The 13,523-nt window shown below is 34.6% G+C and overlaps 1 long non-coding RNA gene across 2 annotated transcripts in view; it reads left to right on the top strand.

Annotated features, from left to right (window-relative positions):
• The first annotated feature begins 950 nt into the window (after positions 1-950).
• The window catches only part of LOC143887444 (uncharacterized), a 35,079-nt gene continuing 22,506 nt past the window's right edge, over positions 951-13,523 (top strand). For both annotated transcript variants that reach the window (XR_013254186.1, XR_013254185.1), the window contains exon 1: positions 951-1,319. This is a non-coding gene — a long non-coding RNA (uncharacterized LOC143887444). The remainder of the gene's footprint in view (positions 1,320-13,523) is intronic.

Here is a 13,523-nt window from a genome sequence, read left to right as displayed (position 1 = left end):
TCTAAAACAAGAGATGAACACTGTCCAACTTAAAAAAACCCTTGAAAATCATTTATGAACTATTTTTGGGTACTTTCTCTCACCAACCTCTTGTGCCTTGATTTGAGAAAATCATTTGAGATTGGTTTAGGCTTAAACTTGTTTATTCTTGAGAGCATCCTTGGAGCTTTAACTTGCATTGTAGCCTACATAGAGGCAAAGCTTTTATCTTCTTCTTTATTCGATCGGTGGCAAGGGCATCCGTTGTTTTTAATTTTCTTGGGTGAAGCGCTTAGAACTCGGCGGAGAAGGAGAGTCATTGTAAAGGTGGAAGGGCATCCTTATTTAATTCCCTTGGATTGTAAAAGCCTTGGAGCCGGGCGTCGTCGAGGTCTCAATAGTGGAAATCCTCAAGTGCGACCTTGAGAAGAGTGGAGTAAGCCGTTTGCCGAACCAATATAAATCTTTGTGTCACTTGTGTGATTGGTATTTCTCTCACTCCCTCTCACTCTCTTATTTGATTATTTGTGCTTAGAATTGAGTGAGTAGTTGTAGACACCCCATTTTGACCGTGCCCTAAACCTCCCGTTTTCATGCAAAATCCCATCAAATCAACGAGGTAGGGTCCCAAATTTCACCCCAAGCTAGCTTAAGGTCCCAGCTAGGTCCCCATAAAATTTCGTCAAAATCTGAGAGCGAACAAGTCAAGCAAAATCATGGTGCAAATTCGAAAAAGGGGGGTGAGTTTATCCTAAGAGGGGGCGAATTTATCCTGGAACGGTGTGATCCAAATCTGAAAAAAGACACGATTCAGTCGTGCGCCCATCAGCTTTTCGTGGTTTCTTTTCGTGCAACCGCGCACCCATCAAATTTGGAGTGCCTTTATCAATATCTCAAATCACCTATAAAAAGCAATTTAATCCCTCATTTTCAGATCTAGAATTTTTTCGTTTTCCTTTTTTAGAGAGAGAGAGAGTGAGAAAACTAGAGAGAAGAAGTAGATCTCATGCGAAACCCTAGTTCTATTCTGCCATTTCTTCTCCGATTTTCTGATCATCTCATCTTCTTCGGCCTTAGCTCCTGCTACACATCCTAGCAGAGAGACAGAGAGAGGAGATGAGGGAGCTGAAACCCTAACTTCTTAGCTTGATCTATCCGGTCTAAATTCCTTCTTCTCCGGCCTATCTCTTTTCCTCCGATTAAAGATCTGTTGGAGGAGTTTTTTATCTGAAATTCAAGTTTAAGAGCACATCAAGGCTGGAATTTTAAAGAAGAAGCTAAATCGCATAGGTGTGGATCTTCTCTTAAAAGAGTGACAGTTCTTCACAATATTGGTTCAGGTAGACATTTTTCCTAAAAAAATTCATTTCAATGTTCAAATCTCTTGTTAATGATGTTGAATATGCTGATAAATTTGTGTTAGCATAGATCTCTGTACATGAGAATGTATGAAAGATTATTTGCAGTTAATGATTTTGATCTTTGTGGAATCGTTGTTTGGAAAAGATGATAGGTTGGAATTAAGATTGTTTTAATTTTCCATATAGCTTTAGTGAGATGTTATAATACTCAGATTTTTTTTTTAAAAAAAAGAAAAAAAAAGAAAAAAGTCATTTGAAAACTCTTAGATCTAAGAAATATGAAGGAGTTTTGATCTGATTTATGATTCTATTGGCGAATGAATCATTGATTTCGAGCTTAGCATAATTGTTTGGAGGAGATCCTGTTAATTGAAAAAGTATTCTTCGGGTATTTTTGTTAATTTGTTTCTTTGCTTAATCTTAAGTTTTCTCTTGAATCTTTTGAGCCTCTGTTTGTCTTATGATTTCCTTTAGCCTCAACAAGATTACAAAAATGAATTTAAAATTTCTTTGATAAAGATTTGCAAAGTGGTAATTGAAAGTTTTTTTTTTATTATCCTCTTTAATATAATTCTGTTGATAATGTGGACGATCAGCTTCATCTGATTGGAATCATTTTTTTTAGTCTCAGAGAAGTTATGCAATTTTGAATCATTATGATTGTATGTAGATCAAGAAAAACTCTTCAAGTGTTTGTAGGCTTAAACATTTTTTTTTCATATGTTTGATGTTTGGACTGATTCGAGAAGATTTGATTTGGATTTTGAGCATTTAAAATTCGTCAAGTGATTCAGATTTAAAATAGATTCTAAGTTCAGTGATCTCTAAGTTTCTTTCAATTTATCTCTCGAAATTCAGATTTCAAGTTTTGTGCATAGTGTTTTATAATTCAATTTCTTTTTATTTGCTTGCTTGTGTTCATAATGAGACTGGATGTAAGATCTGTACAGATTTATCATCTCCATTTGAAATTCGTTAGTAATCATCTTTTGAGTTGTGGCCAGTTCATAAATTGTAATTTTGATGGTAGAGATAGACCTTTAAAATGTGTCTGATATATATATATATATATATATATGTATATATATATATGTGTGTGTGTGTGTGTGTGTGTGTGTGTGTGGTCTTGTACATGACTGCGTATATGTATGTGCAGGTTTATATGTGTGTGAATATGCGTATATGTGTTAGTGGCTGTAATGTGATTCTTCTTTACTTCTCAAATCCAATGAATAATCTTTGCTAAAAACTGTAATTGTGCTCAGTTAAAGACTCTCTTATTTTTGCTACCTAATGAATTATTTTTAATGAGTACTCTATGATATAATTTAGTGATTTGAATGCAGTGCATTTAATAATCTTTGCTATTATCTGTCAAATGCATTGCCTTGAGGATTTTATTGAAGAAATCAATAGTTAAAGGTTCATTGAATTATTTTATTATAGATTATTTATAGTAGCTTATCATTAAGTGTTTACGGTATACTTGTACTGGTACTTATTCAGTTTATTGGGATATGTTTAATGCTCACATTATAACTGATCTTTCCTGTTGGCATTTATTACTTTGGCAATGTTTCAGCAACTAGAGAAAAATTCGGGTCATGCATATAATATAATATGGTTACACCAGTTCTGTTTCTTGCATCACCTGTGGCACTACAAGTTGCCCAAAGTTGGTTCTTCACTTCACTTGTAACACTACAAATTATCTAAAATCAGTTTTCATCTTCACCTTTAACACTACGGGTTACACAAAGTTCAATTCCTAGTATGAGTGCTTATGAAATCAGCACATTCATTGGTAGTCCAGGTCATGTTCTGTGAATTTATAGAATCACTACTTTTATTCACAGTCCAGCTCATATTTTGTATGCTCATCTGTTTTGAAATCAATCTATCCAGATACGGTCAAGTTCATTTTCTGTGTGCTCATAAAATTAGTACTTCTATATTCACAGTCTAGCTATGCATCTATTAGCAAGTGCATATAGTTTTGTCCATCCCTTGAGTGTTTACACCAACAGGTATAAAGTTTAGCCCACTCTATTAGCATTTACACTTTCACTTGTATGGTTCAGTTTTCCCCATAACAGTTTATACTGTCACTTGTATGTTTCAGTTTTCCTCTTAACTGTTTGTATCATCACTTGTATGTTTCAGTTTTCCTCTTAACTGTTTGTATCACTACTTGTGTGGTTCAGTTTTACTCATAACAGTTACACTGTCACTTGTATGTTTCAGTTTTCCTCTTAACTGTTTGTATCATCACTTGTATGTTTCAGTTTTCCTCTTAACTGTTTGTATCACTACTTGTATGGTTCAGTTTTACTCATAACAGTTTACACTCTCACTTGTATGGTTTGGTTTCACTCATAACAGTTTACACTGTCACTTGTATGGTTTAGTTTTCTCCATAAGAGTTTACACTGTTATTTGTATGGTTCAGTTTTTCCTCTTAACTGTCTGTATCACCACTTGTGTGGTTCAGTTTTCCTCATAACAGTTTACTTTATCACTAGTATGGTTCAATTTTTTTTATATAACAGTTTACAACACCGCTTGTATAATTCAGCCTTTTCTTTAGTTGCCAAGTCATGATAGCCCCCATCCCTTGGTCCATTTCAAGCATTATAGATGAGAATTGATTTTTTTTAACAAACTAAATGTCATTTTTTTTAAGAAAAGAATTACATGTTCAGATATGAGTCTGTCTTAATGATGTTCGCATTGTATAGCGTTTGTTAAAGTCTAGAAATAGTTGTTTTCATTAAAATTAGATAGCACTTACATTTCTTTTTATGAGACTTTTTTTTAGAGTCCAATGTTTACTATTGGAATATGATTATACTTCATGACTTCATTTTTTTTTAGAATGTGTCTGAGCATTTGTGGGCTCATTGGTATTATTTACTGGAAAATTTTGAGTTTTACTATATCAGTTGATGCTAATTATACTGAAACTACTTCATTATGGGAAGTTTTCTCATTTGCTGCAGGTTTTGGTTTTTGTCAATAATGCTATTATTGCCATGTGGTGGTTTTCCTGTTGTTTTTCCTTAACTCATCCCACGAACTTTATGTGCAATTATTGGAAAGATGTCAGTCCCCTCATCTTTATAATAATACCCCACACTCTTTTGATAATGGCAGCCACTTCTCTATTTTGATAATGACAGCCTTTATTCCACTATTGTTTTAGTAATATACATTTCTCTCTTTCTTTAGTTTTTTTTTTATATATTAATAGTGCTGTTTGGGGTTAATTCAGGTTTTATAATCTGTTGCTATTATTTGTGGTGAAAAATTCTATTTGCCATTAGATCTTTGGGGAAGTCTTGGGCAAATTTAGGATAAATCCTAAAGGCCATAAAAGAGAAGCTGTTGATACTGACTCTATTATGACTTGAGAATTCCGCAAACCCATCTTATTTTTCTATTGTTTAGGTAGTTATAATTCTCAAAGCCTCTTTAATCAAAAGAGAGAAATAATTTGTTGAAATTAGTTTAATGAGAATAATTTTCTTTAGCTTGGCTTATTCTAAGGCTTATTCCAAGGTTATGTACCTTGTAGATATTCTTTTTTGTCTCATTCTTTCAACATTTCAAGTTATATTATTAGATAGAGATTGTTAGTAGAGCTTGACTAATTACATATGACTTATGTCTGTTACCTATGCAGGCATGATTTCAATTTATTATATTATTGGTGCCTTTCATTCGATACGTTGGCTCAGTTAATTCAATTAGAGTAGGCCTTTTTAGATTAGATCATTTTATCATTGCAAAGGCGAGTTAGCCCAAGCCCATTCTTAGGGGACTTGCTCAGGCCAAGTAGTACTCCCCTCTTTTATTTAAAAGACTTGCCTAGTCTTTTAGATATGTGTCCCCTAGATATTAGATCCCCTCTTTCATTGCAAGGGCAATGAAAGAGATATCTTGAGCCTACCCTTTAGGGAGACAAGTTACGTCTCAGCAGATAGTCATACCCATTTAGAGAGACAGGCTATGTCTCATACAGAGAATGTTCTATCCTTTAGAGACAAGCTTTGTCTCATTAGTGAGTCCATCCCTAGGAGACATGCCATGTCTCATTAGCACCTCTCTTAGAGTCATTTGTTTGAGAGTCAGTCTTTTAGAATACGAGTCTGTCCTTAGCTGAAGAGTCAGTCATTCTTTCAGGAGTCAGTCCTATCATCATAGGGGTTATGATTCTGTCCAACCTCTCATCAAATCATGTGATTTTCATCCAGTTCTTGCAAGGTATAGGATGCTGTCCAACCCTTGCAGAGTTGTTATTCTGTTCATTCCCCCGCAAAGCATAGGATGCTGTCCAACCTTTGCGGGATATCAGGAGTCAGTCCTGCCCTTATGATGATAGGATTCTGTCATCTTGTGTCAAAAATTCCAAAAAAGCATCTAAAAACTAAAAATCTTAAAAATCTTGAGTCATTAGGAGTAGTTGGGAAATTCAGTTCCGAACTACGTTGGCTTGATCCCTTTCCACAGGGTACGTAGTGCAGCTTGCGATCCACATCCCAAGTCAGCCAAACCTTTCAAAATAAACATTTTATTCGAAAAAGATCTTCCCCTAGAATTAGGAGTTTGTCCTAGCTGTTTAGGGTGTTTAGAATTAGGAGGCTGTCCTGATTTGTATTGATATGGTGTGTCCTGTCGTGTGAGTGTCCTTAGAGTTAGGAGGCCTTAAGTCGATTGGTTAGAAATTTAGTCGAACCGATGGCTAGACTAGGAAGCATATAGTCAGCCCATGATTTTCATTAGGTTGAACAGTCTAGATACACATAGGATATAGGGCCCACTTGCATTAGCTTAAGGCTAATCAACTTGCATTAGTTTGGGTATATAGAGAGTCCTAAAAATTACAATTCACATGAACTTAAGCAATTGTACAAAAAAGCTTTAAAAATCAATCGAGTCTAGGATAGCGGTTCTAGATGGTTAGGCATTGGAGTTTAGAATAGGTCATCGAACTACGTTGACTCCGATTCTTCCCAAGGCCGGGATACGTAGAGCAGCTGGGATGGATGGCCATCTTGGTCTGAGTCAAGTCCTGCATTAGAGTTTTATGATTTGTCTTGTTCAGTCATGTATAGAGTTGTTTTGCTGTGTTTTCTTACTTTCATGTACATATCCTATACCTTTAGCTGTAGCATGCATGTGTTTGTACACCAGAACTTAGACACCAATTAGGTATGACACTCATAACCTAGTTATTCTCAGGTGACACTTCTTTCGTTTCTTTTATGTATGTTTATTAATCATCTCTGAGACATGCATGATTAGATAGACGCCTTCTCGGAGATATTCGTTCTCATTTCATATGACTTTCGCCCAAAACTCTTCAAAATCAATAAGTAAATGGCATAAGAGACCAGGTGTTTGCACTTGGGCGGATGAGGTGCTCTTCGGACCTTCCAAATTCGTAACCAGGCACGAACCTTCTTTTATATCTCTGGTTATCCGTTGCAACAGAGCATAGTATGGGATCTAGGGCCCATTTCCTTGGATGACGACTCTTCTTTGTTTAAGGTACGCCTCGAATCTGGGCTAGTCCCCGAATCGAGAGGTATCTCACCTTATATCGTCACTCGTACTGTGAGAGGCACTTCTTTCGAGAGTTCCTTGGTAGAGCTCTCCATTTACGTGGATGATCCTGAGACTAGCGTGTGGGGGCTCGTCCCCGCCTCTCTCGGATCGGGGTCTACAGTAGTTAGCATTGATAATCAACCTAAATATCTTAACCTTGCTAACTAGGCTATTAAAATTACCTAATTAAGTTTGCTAATCAACAAGGATTTTGAACTTATATTAATTTGTAATATTGTTTAACTTCAACTATTTCAAACTTAATTAAACAATAGATAAGTCTTGGGTGAAATCTTAGGAAAAGTTTTTAAAAGGTAAAGGTTTTATAAATATCCTATTCACCCCCCTCTAGGTTGCCAAACTAAGTCACTACTTGGATTTCAATTGGTATCAAAGCTTGGGCTCTTGATTAAGACCCTAACCGGTTAAGAGTTAAAAGATTAAATTTTTTTGGCTACTTAAAAGATGGGATCTAGATTACCTATTTTGGATGGTTCAGATTATGGATCATGGTTGATCCATATAAAGACATACTTAAAAGGTCTAGATAAAGATATGGTAAAGATAATTGAAAATGGATTTATTTTAAATGCTAAATCTAAAGGATTAAATGAATATAATAAAAAATTATCTTTACTAAATACAAAAGCCCTAATTGCAACATGTTGTGCATTACCACCACACATTTATGAGAATGCATCCTCATGTACTAATGCTAAAGAGATTTTAAACAAACTTGAAAAATCTTGTCAAAGTGAAATCCTATGCTTAAATGGAATAATTGAGAAGTCTAATGAAAATGCATTGAAAAATATTGATTTCACATTTGAAGAACTACATTGTGCTTTTCAAGATTTGAATAAGAAACTTGAGGATCAACTAGCTAAGAATTCAAACTTGAAAAATAATTTAGCTAGTATTAATAAGGAGTTTAGGGAAGTAGAAAAAGATCATGCACATCTTAGTGAAGAAAATGAAATGCTTAAAAATAATTGTATTGAATTAAGTGAAACTATTGTATCACTAAGAGAAGAAAACCAACTCCTTAAAGAAGAAGAAGAAAAGATAAAAATGTTTCCATCTCTTGAATCAATCAACTACAAAATGAAAATCAATGATTTGATAATAAAAAATGAAACATTAAGGTTGAAAAATCATAAGTTACAAGAGAATGTAAAATTCAATTACCATAATGATCACTCTTGTAATTCATCATGTTCATCCCGTCCATCTACCTACTCTTATGCATCTTGTGACTATTGTGGTAGATTTGGACATTACAAGTTTAAATGTACATTTAAACATGTAAAAAGTAGTAAGTTTGTTTGGGTTAAAAATGACTTATCACCTAGGACAAACTTGCTTGGAACCAAGATGGTTTGGGTTCCAAAACCCCTAACATGATCTATATTATGTTAATTTTAGATTAGGGGATGTGCTTTAATTGAATATCATTTAAAAATATATTTGTTGATACAATGTGCTTATTCTTGTTTAATTTTTTTTTGTATCAATACATGTTGTGCCTAAAATTGAAAATCTTTTCAAAACATGTGTATATAGATATCATATGCTCATATTTGCTTAACATATATCTATATATCACCTTAAAATTCAAAGTCTATATGCTTAAATGTAATTAATTTGAGACTTTGATATGATGAGCCTAATTGAATATCATTTTGAGTTTCCTAGTTTAAGTGCCCACATATACTTAAAAATCATCATGCACTTAGAATATGTCATTCATCCACATGACAACCACAATAAAGCATTCAATGTGAAAACCATAAATTGTGCTTATAGAATATTCAACCACACCTCTTGCCCATGTGTTCAAATTAAAGCTTCAAGTACATCTTCAAAACTTGAACCTTTTTTTTTTTGGTAGTTGCTAGGAGTTAGGTTAAATGATCACATCATTCTAGCAAAACCAAAAGAAATGAAACCCATAGGTTTAAAAACTTGAACTTAAATGAAAATTTTTGGCAATCGAAATTGTACTTGAATAAAAATTTGAAAAAATGCCAAAGTATCATTATTTAAACTTTATTTTGGACAAATACGGCACTTGCTAGATAATTATGTACTTGAATTGTTCTAATATATCATTTCTAGCAAAACTAAGGTATTAAATGTCATGTCTAAGAAAACAACTCAAATCCCTTCTTGGACATCTTTTTGTGCCTTAGGTGAACAAACATGTTTATTACTTTGCACCTAGTTCTCCTATCAAAACCCATTCTATTACAAGCTTAATGATTTTCATCAAATCTAAAGAATCATAGATGGGTTAAAAATTAGTGTATTTCCAAAGAGCTTTAATTGGATAATCTCAAGACTAAGATGAACCTTAATATGTATAGATATGATATATGTATTTTGTTCAAGTAGTCATGAAAGTTCATAAATGGAATACATGTGTCCAAGGTAGTTTGCATTATTTGATACATATATATTATAAAATCCTTAGATCTTTCCCTAAGTTCATAAAAAAGATATATATTATATAGGAAAATTAAATCATGAATCTAGATTCAATGAATGACTTGAAATGAAAATATCATAGAAATCTAGAATCATATTTGGGCATTTACTCACTTGAGTAAAATTAAAATTCAGTAAGGTGGTTGTATACATTAGATTGTAATGGGAACATGTGCCTCCCACACATTTTTGGTTTTTAATGGGCTTATGCACCTTGTGCCTAATGCCTTGTCATTTTACATGTGGTTGTGGATGTAGATGTAATGTTTGGACCATGCACATTATGTGTCATGCATTTGTGTCCAAACATGGTAGATTATCCATAGAAACCTTGATGATCATATCTTCTCATAAGGTATACTCTCACCTTCATGAATCATGGATGTCTCTCTAAGACATGGTATTTTATTGACCATTCTCACTATGTCTTAGTCTTATAGAATTGAACTCAAATTGGTATATACATATTCTATAGTTATTACCCATTGTTTGATAATATCTACACATATGAGATGTTAAACCTTAATATTAAAAGTCACTCAATTGGTACCCTTAGCCTTCTTAGATTCTAAGTGGGAGATGATACATTCACATTAATTAAAATATCTAACAAATTGGTCATGTGCCAACATCTCAAACATGAATAGGTATACATTTATATGTGATCTCCCTAGCTAGTTATGTATATTACATACTTAGGGAAGTAAAGCGTGAATTTGAAAAATATTAAATTACATTTAGGGGAGCATGAGCCAAAGATTGAAATTTTTTTGTGCTATGGTTGTTTATCATGATGAGCTAGACTATGGCTATCATTTTATCATGATAAACTGACACTTGGAGAGCAAGTGTCATTGTAGCCCAAGGGTTGAGTTTAACTTGATATCTTTTGGAAAATATATCCAAAAACCTTTGGAGTCTATGCAAGGACATCCCTTTGGATTCATGCATTGCATGATTCATTTTCAAAGAGGAAGCTTAAAGGTAAATTTGTCCTTAGTTACTTATCATATGATTCCTAATATGGTTATCACCTCACATATGATAAGTACTCTCATTTGGAGCATGATTGCTCCACATGGGTTGTTCGGGCTTGTCTTGTGCTTTATGTGTGTTTTAGAGTTTAAGACAAGAAGCCCATAGCCTAGGTCTTAGTGACATATTCTTCTAGGCTTTTTGACTTAGGATGATCTAATATGATGTCATCTATTCCGAGAATAAGTTTTGGTGGTCAAGTATTCCATTGTCATATCTTTGGCCTATTATGTCATGTCATGCCTTAAACCTTAAGTTTACCTAAGGCCAATGACAAATACTAAGGGGGAGAGCTAATCTTTGCTATTTTTATGTTCACATGGATCATTGTGAGATGCTCACATTGTCCATTCAAATATATCCCAACTAATAGTGCTAAAAATTGTATATTCTTCTAGATATACATTCATAGGAGTAAACTAAAATTGCTAATCTTAGTTTCTATGAATTTGAGTGCTTATCATGTGTATTTTTACTTGGCTATCCTTGTGTCCATGATAAAGCTAGCCGTCATGTCATATATCCTAATAGTTAACCATATTAGGATCAAATGCCCATTTATTTGCATAACAATTTAAGAAAATATTTTTAACTTGAAAATATATATTCTTGCTTATCATGATGAGTCTATTACTCCACATCATCTCATGATAAGATTCTAATAGAAATTTTAAAAACAAAAGGGGGCTTATCATGCTAAACTATACACTTGCTTGTTTTCTTTCATTATAAGTAAAATATAAGCTTTAACTTGCTAATCTATTACGGGTCATAGGGTAGATTTATATTGGATTTATATATAACCCTAAAAATTTGTGCTAAAATTAAAATGTCTCTTTGTTTTGCCAACATAGGCTTGATTTATTTTGTGATTATTCATTTCCTATGTTGATTGTCTCTTATCATGCCATATATACTTTGGATTATACTTTGATTTTAATTGGTAACTCATGATAAGAAGTTAGGGGGAGCATCATATTCTCATTGAATATCTTTGATGCTTTATGTAATGGTGCTTAAATGCTTAATCCTTCCTTTTTGCTAGTGCCAAAATGGGGGAATTTGTATAATTGATTAGATCCATTATCATATGCATTCTTGTATTATAACTTGTTAAATATAATTCATGCATATGTTGAGGGGGAGTAGTAATGATTAAACTGTCTATCTAATCCTCATAAGAGGTTCCTCCCACATATCTAATCAATTTGGTTTGTCATCATAAAAAAGGGGGAGATTGTAAGCCCAAGGGTTCCCCATGGGTTCATTCAATCATCGTCTTTTGATGATTAACAAACGCAAATTGATTAGTCGTTTATGGACTGATCATTTGCCTTGAGTGTTGTGCTTTAGACTGGTCCTACACAAGTTAAATCATACTAGCACACACCTTGTTGGCCTATGCTTGAAGATAAACCAACCAATGGATAAAGGAGCTAGAGCATTCTTGGACAAACCACACCTTAGAGGATCTACCAAGGAGAAGCTCAACATCATCCATATCAAGCATTGAACAGACAGAGAAGATCATGAAGGCCAAAGCTGGAGGACCAAGGAGCTTGTACCACAACTTGAAGATGTCAAGCATGGAAGCTCAACCATAGAAGATCATAGCTCAAAAGAAGAGTTCAAGAGGGTGATAGAAAGGGTAGAATGTATTCCTATCTCTCTTGCATTTTCTCTTGTCAAGGCACATTGTTTAAACCCCTAAAAATATATTTTTCAAAGAGACTAACACACCCTTTAAGGACTTAAATGGATAAGTGAATAGCCATGGTGGTTTACCAACATGTTGGGACCCATATGACATTCAACACAAGAATGAACAAAACAGAGTTCCGAAGCAACAACCTGGACCAGCAACTAAATCCTATCAAAACTTGTTTAAAATATTTTCAAATATTTTTGAAAATATTTTTAACAGATAGCTCTCATTTTTCTCATATCCGTAGAGTATAAGAACATCGAAATCTAATGAGAAACGAATGAGATATGAATTTTTCAAATGGGACACTGTTTGTTGGAAATCCAGTCTCGGAACTCCGAGAATTATTCTCGGAGCTCCGAGAAATGATCCAGGTTCTAAAATTAAAAGCTCTGTTTGAATTCTTGGAACTCGAAGAATTTGTTCGGAACTCCGAGAAATGTTTTTGTTCAAAAAAATATAGCCGTTGTGGTCCAACAGCTAGTTGATTATTTGTCCCAGTTTTGACTGTTTTGCCCCCCAAACGGTCATATTGAGTTGGGACACCATATATACCCATCTAATGGGTCTAAAACAAGAGATGAACATTGTCCAACTTAAAAAACCCCTAGAAAATCATTTGTGAACTAATTTTGGGTAATTTCTCTCAACAACCTCTTGTGCCTTGATTTGAGAAAATCATTTGAGATTGGTTTAGGCATAAACTTGTTTATTCTTGAGAGCATCCTTGGAGCTTTAACTTGCATTGTAGCCTACATAGAGGCAAAGCTTTTATCTTCTTCTTTATTCGATCGGTGGAAAGGGCATCCGTTGTTTTTAATTCCCTTAGGTGAAGCGCTTGGATCTGAAAATCGAACAAAGATTCACTTCTGTGGCGCACCCTCAGACGAATGGGCAGACTGAAGTTACGAACAGAATCCTGCTCCAGGGGATCAAGAAGAGATTGGATGAAAAAGCAGGTCAGTGGGCAGATGAACTTTACCATGTCTTATGGGTGTATCGTACCACCCCGCGTGCCGTGACGGGGGAGTCACCCTTCAACCTGTCTTTCGGAACTGAGGCAGTAATTACCGTTGATGTTGGTGTCCCATCTCCTAGAGTCACCAACTTCAATGAACAGCTCATAGGAGACGGACTCCATGTGAACTTAGACTTGCTGGAAGAAATCCGACAAAAATCCCGTATCAGAGTGGCGACCTACAAGTAGAAAGTATCCAACTACCACGACGTGAAAATACGCCCAAGAGAATACCGCGCGGGCGATCTAGTACTGAGGAAGGTTGCTGTCTCTCAGCCAAAGAGGGTAGGCAAACTCTCCCCGACCTGGGAGGGGCCGTACCGAGTGAAAG

The sequence above is a fragment of the Tasmannia lanceolata genome, unplaced genomic scaffold, assembly GCF_043159265.1.
Source record: "Tasmannia lanceolata isolate RefF3 unplaced genomic scaffold, GAP_Taslan_0.1 ptg000012l, whole genome shotgun sequence".
In the NCBI taxonomy this organism is placed as follows: Eukaryota; Viridiplantae; Streptophyta; class Magnoliopsida; order Canellales; family Winteraceae; genus Tasmannia; species Tasmannia lanceolata.
Note: the sequence above shows the minus strand (reverse complement) of the source record. Positions and strands in the feature narration are given on the sequence as shown.